We start from the raw sequence: 9,792 nt of genomic DNA, 5'->3' as shown, positions 1-9,792 counted from the left end.
TAATTAAGGGTCAGATAATGATCGCGCTAAGGTGATTGTCCTTAGTCGTGTTTTCCCAGTTCGATCTGATAACGTTTAACCAAGCGACTATAATTTGACAAACCACAGCCTAACGGGACTCACATGGCTATAGGGTGCTTTTTGCTTTACGCTTAACCACAAAAAGACTAATCTGGTTTATTTTACGCGAAAAAGAAAATGGGAAGGCCTCAACTTTCCGTTAGAGACATGCGTTCTGAGACCGGCTGTGGCACTTTGGTTATGCATAGCTTTCGCTTGACCTATCACCACGTGGTCCACCGTAGTTTGGTGGTATACCCACCCACAATTCTATATTGACTATATGATACCAAATAAACTTCTTAGTAGAACCGATTGAATGAACACTATCAGTATCCCGTGTAAATAAATGTCAGCGAGTTGCTTTTAAATCCATCAGCTTTTATCAAAAATATTTATTCACTAAGTGTGCGACTAATGTTTTCATGAAATTGCCTATCAACATAATTGTGACAACTCATAATACACAGCACGAATCCACGCCCGCGCATAACAGCTGACAAATGACCTCCCACAAATTTGCCCTGAAACTACACCGTGCGACAGTAAAATGTATATGCAAGAAAATCAATATATTCGCCAAACTATATTCGTTACGACTTTTTTAAAGGCAAAGCTATGATTAATTTTAAAAAATTGTTTAAAAAGTAATTCTTAAGCAAAAAACAAAACCGACTTCAATTCTCATATAAAAATTTAGGAGGTCCGTTAATTTTTTCATGATGCAATTATCGGATCTAAACCAAATTGTATGTTACCACCTGTGAGACACTCTACCTTTCTGACAGAAAAAGAATTATCGAAATCGGTTGACGTGGTCCAAATTTATGCGGTAACATACATAAAAAAAAATATTTCGACGAATTGATAACCTTCTCTTTTTTTTGAAGTCGGTTTAAAATTTAAATGAAATGTAGAATATGGATAGAAAATTGTGCAAAATTCGAAATTATTCCCTTTTTTGGCGCACAAGGACGAATTGTTATTGAAAATATCCTTTTAATATTTTATCCTTCAATATCCTTGAAAATTTTCAATATTTATTTTTGAAAAAATAAACGCTAAAGGACCATTATATACACGTTCATATCCTCGAATTTCAACTTTCCAAATTTATTAGCTTAGAATAAAAACTTATGAAAATGGAATTTTCAATACATGCCAAAAACCAAAATAAAATATATATTTTTTTTTATTCTAGAAAATTATCCCCTTCATTTGTCACCAAAATTATTATTGTGTATTGCGCTCGATTAAAAAACAAAAATTTAAATAGTCATATCTTTGAAATTTCAAAGTCCTTTAAAAAATCAGAGAGCAACTGAAAACGCGATTTTATTATATTTGACCCCCAGTTTCGTTAGGTATATTGATTGATTCGTGTATTTGGAAATATTTTCGTTTTTGTTGCACAGTATTATCACTGCTACATGATAGCGAAGAGCAAAATAACAATAAGGATAATGTAAACAACCATACCAGCGAGCAAGGCCGACAAACGGTAGTGTTTATTTTGCCGGCATATGATGTTAACACAGGCGCTTGCCTGCTCGACTGCCTGATTAGCTGACTTTGCAGGTAATTTTCATTACCTGCAAACAAGGCATGAGGCTGTAGTTGAAGGCCGAGCAAAGGATTTAATAATGCAAACAATGATATTAGTGGGTGGGCCAATCGCTGGTGGTCGGTGGCTTTGAAATGCAAATCTGTACTTGCTACATATCATTTACCAAGCCTAGGAGACTTTAATCGCTAATGGTAAGCGCATAGCAAGTTAAATAGTAGCAGCTGTTAATTAATAGAATTGAAGGAGTTCCTTTGTGATTGCGAAATTCGCTGAAATTCGCAGGATATATTACAATTATTTTTGCTCCCTTATTGTATAGAAATATGTAAATGCCTACTTATACCGTCGAAAATTCTTCATGTTCTAAACAACCTGATTAACAAACTAAAACCGCATTACGGCAAGCCCGTTTCACCCACCAATGCTTACTTTCGTATTTTACCTTTTTCCACGTCGCTTTGTCATGACATGAGTAATAGTGCGGCTGCTATTTTTGGTGCTGCTGTCACTGGTTTTATGCACACCAGCAAAATTCAAATACCATTCAACAGTCGTAGCCTGCACACCCAAGTATAACTAAATACATATCTACATTAATTTGTAAGTAATTAGAAGTGCTCCTTTGAAGTTTTATTTCTCTTACTCAGGATTTGAGAGCTATCTTAACAAATGTGAAAGAGCAATCGAACATTGTTAGTTAGTTAATGGCTGCTTGGATATCTGGAGAAATAACTTAACCCTTTTCAAGGCTTAATTTTGCGCAGTTAAAAACTGCGACTATTTCAGCCTGAAACGCCTTGGGCCATTTGTCCATGATAATTGGATGGTTTGGTGCTAGGTCCAAAAAAAACTCTGCACCTGCTCTGTCCTCCATTCTTGAACCTACGTATCTGGGATCAAGTGCAGGGATCCCATTTGCCCAATATTCGAGATCGGGGATTATCACTAGACATGCCAATCTTTGCAGTTTATTAAGGCGAAGTATGGCAGTTTTTTGCGGTGTCTTCTACCACCATGCTATGGATTCATGAGATACAGCCGGACGGACAATCATATAGTAGAGTCACTCTATCAGCCATGTTATTCGAATAAGTCTTTTGCAGGCCGACATGGTCCGCGTGGCTTTAGCAACCCTTCTTTCAACATGAGAGTCCCAATTAGGTCTCTTTAATAGCGTAATTCCCAGATATTTTACCTCGTCCGTGTATTTAAGCACTGTCCCTCCAAGAGTGACCGAACCAAACTTTGGTTTATACCTTATTGTAAACGGTACAAGGACAGCCTTTCGAGGATTTATGCTTAGGCTCTAATTGGCACAGCAGTTTGGGGTTACGAGAAGAACTGCACTTGTAACGTCCGAAACAGTGCGGCCGAATTTTCACGCAACTATATTTGCCAGGTCTTCTGCATATCCCACAACATGGTAACCACACTCATGTAGTCTGGTTAAGAGGTCGTCCACCACAAGTGACCAAAGCAAGGGAGAAAGGGTCCTTCCCTGCGGACAGCCTCTCATTGCTTTGATCTTCACTTGAGTATTTCCGTTTAACATAAGCAACTCTTCTACGATATAAGTGTTAAGTTCAACCTTAATATGCAGGTCTAACAGTTTCTCCAAAGTTCTGAGAGTGAAGGTAGTTAGGCAAATAGGTCTCTATGATTTAGGATCCTTACGTTCCATAAAGGTGGAACCAGTAATTGTGCTGTCATGAAAGGATTGCAACAGGACCTTGTTAAGCAAATCCGCTGCGACCTCTATTTCGTCGATTATATCTATGATGGTGAGCAACGAGTCTGCTATAACATTCACTAAAGTAGTAAAGAATTTCGAAGTCTATGTGCTTATGATCCGAGAGCGATGTTTCTTCCGAGTCCTGCCAATTCCGGCAGTAATAAATCGAACATATCATATGTATAACAATTTCAATAGATTGGTCCACAAATTATTCGCTAAATATTCGACCAAATAGTACACGATAAATATTTCTATTAATAACTTCTCGATAAAACTATCGATACCTTTCCGATAAAATTATCGATTACAATTTCTGTGATTGTCTTGAGCGTATTTCCTATTTATGGTTAAATTTTTTTCTTAAAGGCGGCGACATTGTATATAAAAATATTACGAAAACTTTTGTAGTCGAAACATCAAGTTTTTTTAAGTAGCTCGGTTGATGCAAAGGTATGAATTTGCATAAGATTCATTAAACATACGACAAATAAACTTTTTCGCATCATTAATTTAGTAAAAAGAAGAAAATAATTTAAAAACAAAATCAATTATTTGCACACGCCTGTATACCTCACATTTCAATGCAGCTGACTGACGCACCTGTGTGCTTAATTTTTATTTGTCTCTCAACACTTGTACCACATATCCTTTAATTGTTCGCCAACTAGTGGCAAAATGTATACAAATATGCGAATGTCCTTTGACGCAAGCACGTGAAAATAATAAAATTCAGGTATTTGCGTGTGTGCCCGTTCATTGCCAAGCAAACTGATGCATGCATGCGCACCTTTAATTCCATTTACATACTCGTATGTACATAGCATAGCGGCTGGCAGGCAATACAGGAGTTGGTTCAGCAGTGCGTATGAGTAATTCCAATTACAATTAAATTTACATGCGAATTTTGTATAACAATGTATATTAACGCACATTTACGAATTCATGCCTAACGGCACATATTTATATGTATGTATGAAAGTGTCACTAAATGCCATCACACACACATGAACGCAGCACAACGGCCGGCAGGCAAACAAATTGGCCTGTTGAAATATGAATTAATGCTTGTTACATTTAGTCAACCGTCTGGTATTCCGGCTGGCAGTTGATTTCTTTCTAAGAATTCATATAATTGCCAGTGTTTGTGGTTTTTGTGGATTTGTTAGAGAGTATTTAGTGTGGTGAATATGAATTAATTTTACTTATGTGTTTCTAGGAATGTTTGCAATATTTACAAGTAGTTATTTGGAAACAAACGGTGAGTAATTAAAGTCAATGAGACGAGCTGTGGGAAGCGGACGAAAAAAAAAAAATATTGAACTGGTATTTGAAAAGGCTATTCGAAGCCAACAGAGAATATACATAATTTGACACGAAATGTAGAGGATTGTAATTTCCGTACAGAGATTTTTTTACAATATTAAAATGTTTTTCATACAAAATGTTTTCATTGATTTTTAAATTTTAATATAGTTTATAAAAAATCTTTCGCTAATTTTTATTTAACATGTTGTTCATTTCATAATATAAACCATTTTATGCTTTTTTTAAAAAATTTGTTCGTACATTTTTTAAATATTGTTCAAAGGTAAAGATATAATTTAAGCAAATTCAATATAAGTTTCAAGTTTTGTCTAAAATTTTGAAAAATTTGCTAAGCTCACAGCAAAATTTCACACTTTTTTGTGAGAATTTTTAGACAATATTTTGATAACTTTTTGATGACGGTGTCACGCACTTTCTTCCATATAAAGTACATATGTAGAGAAGAAAATTAACAACACCATCAGAACAAATTATTGAAAATCAACGGAATCTTTCAGCAGCTTCAAAATAGCACATTATTATACGAAAATTGAATGGGCTATAAACTGCATACCAAACTTATGTAAAATTCTGACAAAAAAGTTGGAAATCTTGCTAAAACATTTGCTAGTTTTTCTAAATTTTAGACAAAGTCTGAAACTTATATTTAAATATTTTATGTTATAAAATTAACAATATTTTATATAAAAAACTCACAAAACTTTCTTTTATGAAAAAAATTATTTATATTGTAAAAAAGTCTCTGTACGAGAACTTTTTGTAGTGGGAGAAAAATTGCATAAAAATATCGAAACACAAAAATTATTATAAGATAAGATAGATATGGCAGGGACCAATACTAATCGTTAAATATCAAGATTTTTTCTTTTCAAACCATTGCAAAATCGTAATTTTATTATTTAAATTTTTTCGATCAAGAATTTGGACATTTATTTCTCGGCCAAATTAAATGGCTGTTTTGTGATATTTATTTTTTTCGATCGAAAATAATCGCTATTCCGATTTTTTTCATTATTAACCATTTTTGCGACCGCTTTAAATTTTTTATGATCTAAAAAATTAAATCTGAAAATAACGGTTACAATATGGTCGACAAATTTAAATCAAAAATAACGATACAAAATTTATCGAAAAAATAAAAGTTTAAAGGTAACAATTATTCTTAGACGAAAAAATAAAATTCATAAAATAACGGTCAAATCTGATCGAAAAAATAAAATCCAATTTTAATGGTTAAACTATGACATTTATTATATAGATCAGACCGTTACGGTCTCCAGTATATGGATGACAGTAGTTATTTCGATAACAATATCGATAAAAATCTAAAACTATATCGAATTCTATAAGTATGAAAACATTTGGAAAGATAATGACAGCGATTATAATCGATAATTGTCAACTACAAAGAAGTACCAATATATTGATATCGATATCGAAAACGAAAACGAAAACGAAACCAAACAAGAGTATTTAACACCAATAAAGATAATAATACGTATTGCCAATAATGATAACACTATCGATATCGATAAAAATATAAACACTCATAATCATCATAATAAATAATGGAGTTCAATTAGCGACATACTATTGATAGAGATTTTATGAGAAGGTTTTTTATGGCAAATATACACTAGGGGGTTTGTCATAGCCTTCCAAGGACCAGAAATCGAGCTCAAGTCCTGCGGAGTCATAAAATCTACTACATACTACTCTAGTCACGCAACCACTATCTATATCTATATCGATAAATATTCCATGGTTGATGAATAAAAATTATTCCCATGTCTAAGCATGAAACTATAACGATAACAAAATGGAATAATTACGATGATAGCGTTGAGAAATATCCGTTCACAGACACAACAATGCTACCGAAATTTTACCCAAGTAAGCCCGACAAGTTTGTAATTCCTGTAAGGCACTCTTGAAGCGCCACAACTCTCACAGAAAGATCTCAAAATTGGTAGACTAAATGACGTACGCTAAATGATGCCACCGATCAATAGCCACAGCTACAGCGTAATTTGTATTGCAATCATGGTGTCGCGAAATTTCAAAAGAAAATTACTAGTACATACATATATATCCATCTCCCAAAAAATAAAAATGAAGATGGCATTCAATTCCATGAAAACTCTTTCCAACTATTCAACTATGTACATATTTACATATATGTATGTAGCTATATTGAAAAGCTGAAAGTAGGCCAACAGCATGGTTTGCTACACTTAAAAGCTTCTTTAACGAAGTGTAAAAGTTATGCATGCATGCTTAGTTAATTGGAAGAAAAAAAAATTTACTTAACAATTTTCTTTCAATCAAATCATTCATCTAATTTTCGTACAAATGAGATAGTTCTAATATGCTTAAAGCTAAATGCTAAAATATCTCTAGATATTTGTGTAAACGCGAAAGTATACCATACATATCATTGTATCATCGAGAAAATAATTAAATAAAGTAAAGGAGTTAAATTTAAAGCCAAGCAAGTTTATAACTTAAAACGCTTCAACTTGCATGGGGCAGTCGTGGCCGAGCGGTTAAGGCGTCTGACTAGAAATCAGATTCCCTCTGGGAGCGTAGGTTCGAATCCTACCGACTGCGAAGCGGATATATTTTTTTTTCTCATCGTTTTTTTTTAGACAACATTTGTATGCAGGAAGAAAACTTTACATATGTATATGAATAAAAGATTTTCATAATTAGTGTCTTAAAAAATTTAAAATTTAACGCTGGGAAAGGATTTGAAGTACATATTCGGATACAAGATTTTTTGTTTTACACGGATAAATATAATTCTTAAGAAAATGGTAAAGGAACTCTAAAATTAGTAAATAAATATTTGGTTGTTTTCAGGGGTGTTTGTATGAACGGATACAATTTTTGCTATCCGGATAAAATATTTCAATACTGAAGGCTTACCAATATCAAAGCGAGTCGCTGCAAGGCACTTTTAAGTACTTGGATACAAAATGTATTATAAATACTTTTAAAGGAACCGCAAAGTGGCTTACAAATTGTATTCGGTAATTGTAAGATGAGGATAAACAATTTCTTATAAATTTTAAAGGAGTTAAAGAAGGTAAATTTTATTACTGTAAAAAATATTTATATGAATGGATAAAAATTTGAAAAACAAAAGGCTTACGGTAACTACTATTTCACGATGCAACTTTTTTAAGCGCATAAAATTCGGTTTTCATAAGACGCGTTTCTATGAATACCCATAATATGTTTTTCATTATTGCAAAACTCTTGGATAAAATTTAAATTTGAAAAATAGTTAAACTGAAGAGTTTGGATAAAAATTTTCGTAGGCGGATAAAATAGTTTTGTTGTAGATATTTTAAAAGTTTTAAATTGTACTATTTAATCTTTAAGGAATGATAGATATTTGAGAGGATCAAACAGGTGGAATAGCAGAGATTTTTTAAGAGGAGCTAGTTACGGATAACATCTTTTAGGACTTTTGTATATTTTTTTACGATGTGGTTGAGAAATTTTTTTATATTGAAGTTTAATAGCCGTTCGTTTTGAAAGTGCCGTAAGTCACCCTTTCAAAAAAATTGAGTTAACGGTAACACCAATTAGAATTTAACGGTATCCGTTAATTGCATTGTAATGTTGAGAACTACTGAGAGAAGTTTAACTAATCAGCGGTATAACGAAAATGTTTACTTTGAAAGTCTACGAATAGGTAATAAAAATGTAATTTTAAAATTTTGTCCTTGATCTTTTTGCATTTTGTCCTTGTAGATCCAAAATGGATCCGAATTTTAAAATTTTTCAAATCTGACTCTTGATTCGTAATCAGCGACCTTAAGAACCCCCAAATGTAAAGTTTTAAGCGAATCCAAGTGATTAATTTTTTTTGACGCCATATTGGGTCCGCCATTCGGAATTTTGCAAATCAAACTTCAGATTTGCAATCAGCGATCCCAAAACCCCCCGAGTAACAAGTTTCAAGCTAATACAAAGAAGTTTCAAAAATATGTTCGCCATATTGGATTCGCCATTTTGAAATTTGTAAGTCGGACTTCAGATTCGTTATCACCGACCCCAAAAACATCAAAATATGTCATGACGCATCATTTTTAATCATAAATTTTAGTAAATCACTGTCTTTGGAAAACATCACTTCAGTAAAATACATTTGACTAAATTGATATAAGTCAGTAATTTTTCTAAACTATTTATTTTGAAAGTGGCATAAGTCACTTTACCGTAATGAAAGGTAGTGATTTTTCCATGACTATACGAAATTATTTATACTGAAGAAAATATGGGTATCATAGGATGACAATCTTTCCGAAATCAATACTTTTAAACGTGCTAAAACGCAAACCCTTACATATATCGATTTAAAAATAAAGCGACTTATGCCACTTGCAAAATAAATGGCTCATATGTACATATTTGCGTTGATGACTTATTTGTATTAATTTTATCTGTTATAAATCACGTAAATTTAAAATGCTTCAGCTGATAAAAATATAAAAACACTAAATTAAATTATGTATTACTTCATGTCTCAATCGATTGTAGAGTAAAATTTTTATTAGGGTAATCATCCTCTCAATCAAACGGCAGTCGTGGCCGAGCGGTTAAGGCGTCTGACTAGAAATCAGATTCCCTCTGGGAGCGTAGGTTCGAATCCTACCGACTGCGAAGGATAATTTTTGTTTTGTTTGTAAAATACATAAGTTTAATTAAACAAAACATAATAAAATAAAGTAAAATAAAAAGCAATAAAATGTGGATCCGACGCGCCACTAAAGTGAAAACTATTTCTATTACTCGATAGCTCATCATATTTCTATTGTTCTGCATAATAGTAGGGCACAATTACCTTAATTTTAATATCAAGCTCAATTTAAATCTAAATCTCAATCTAAATCTTAATATTAAGCTCAATGTAAATCTCAATCTCAATATTAATTTTAATCTTAATTTTAATGCCAATCTCAATCTTATTTTAAGCTCAATCTTAACATTAATCTTACTCTTAATCGTAATTTGAATCTTAATATTAAAGTTAATTTTAATCCTACTCTTAATGTTAATCTTAATCGTAACCTTAATCTGTATCTTTTTATAT

The 9,792-nt window shown here is 32.6% G+C and overlaps 2 non-coding genes across 2 annotated transcripts; both read left to right on the top strand.

Annotated features, from left to right (window-relative positions):
* The first annotated feature begins 7,216 nt into the window (after positions 1-7,216).
* TRNAS-AGA (transfer RNA serine (anticodon AGA)) lies at positions 7,217-7,298 on the top strand. The gene has a single exon. It is a non-coding gene; the product is annotated as a tRNA-Ser (tRNA).
* Positions 7,299-9,280: 1,982 nt separating this feature from the next.
* Positions 9,281-9,362, top strand: TRNAS-AGA (transfer RNA serine (anticodon AGA)). Its single transcript has one exon. It is a non-coding gene; the product is annotated as a tRNA-Ser (tRNA).
* The last annotated feature ends 430 nt before the right edge of the window (positions 9,363-9,792 follow it).

This window comes from Rhagoletis zephyria, unplaced genomic scaffold (genome assembly GCF_001687245.7).
Source record: "Rhagoletis zephyria isolate East Lansing unplaced genomic scaffold, Rhagoletis_zephyria_1.1 Rzeph_scaffold_04095, whole genome shotgun sequence".
Lineage (NCBI taxonomy): Eukaryota > Metazoa > Arthropoda > Insecta > Diptera > Tephritidae > Rhagoletis > Rhagoletis zephyria.
Note: the sequence above shows the minus strand (reverse complement) of the source record. Positions and strands in the feature narration are given on the sequence as shown.